The following is a 968-nucleotide window of genomic DNA, read 5'->3' as shown; positions in this document are numbered from 1 at the left end:
TGGTTAAAGGTTCACAAGTGACTGGGCTTAAGGCAGGAGCAGAATAATGACAGGTGAGACAGTGGGCGTGTCCCGTTGCCAAGCCAGGAGTTAACTACCTGGGGCTTCCTGGATTGAGGATAATCAAAGAGCAGGCAGGATCCCGGAAAGCAACCCGGTGATTCTCCCTAATTTAGCCTCAGATCCCCTGGGTAGGGCTGGAACTTTCGATTACCATCTGCTATAAGGTGTGTGTGCAGGTGCGAGTGAGGCGCCGGGCAGGGATGCCTTCCAGCCATTCCACAAGGCTGAGTTCAGCCAGAGCAGCCGTACTGTCATTCATTTTGGTAACCGGGATAAATTAGGGCACAGTAGGACCCCAGCCAGTCCTGTTAGGTGCCTTCTTGTCTAGAAGAGGCCGCTTTGACGTTCTTTCCTCTTCATCCCCGAGTTAAGGCCAGGCAGGGGTAACCAGCAAGGGGTTCACTTGGCAAGCGGGTTTCATCACCCCTCTGAGCCCAGGTCTAGAATCACAGTTGAGCGCTGGCCAAGAATCTGACTCATTCAGGTGCAAACCGCACCGTCTTTTGCCCGATTTCCTACATTCTGCTGCTGACAGCAGCTCTCTCCTTCCTTTGGCCTGAAATCCCGGAGTGCTTGTGTGAGCTTTGATTAGCCGAGGCTGACCGGCCCCTCTGTGGCTTCCCGCTGGCCTCATCGTTACTTTGTGTGTTCACCGCCGCTCTGAGCGGAGCGGGCCCACGGGGAAAGGGGTGAGGGCCTGGGTTGCGGAGGCGCAGGAGCCTCGCGGGATTGGGGCGAGCCGTCCCGTGGTGGGAAGCGCAGGAGACGGGACTCGGAGGGCCCTCCCAGACTCGGTCCCTCGCTCCAGCCCTTCCCTCCGGGCGCGCGGACCCGGGCCTCGGGCGGGTAGCGCGCGCGCGCCGGCGCGGGCGGGCGGGGAGAGGAAGGGGCGCGGCCTCTCCGGG

Source organism: Rhinopithecus bieti, unplaced genomic scaffold (assembly GCF_001698545.2).
Source record: "Rhinopithecus bieti isolate Rb0 unplaced genomic scaffold, ASM169854v2 scaffold_10612, whole genome shotgun sequence".
In the NCBI taxonomy this organism is placed as follows: domain Eukaryota; kingdom Metazoa; phylum Chordata; class Mammalia; order Primates; family Cercopithecidae; genus Rhinopithecus; species Rhinopithecus bieti.
The sequence above is the reverse complement of the archived record's forward strand: the minus strand, read 5'-3'. Positions refer to the sequence as shown.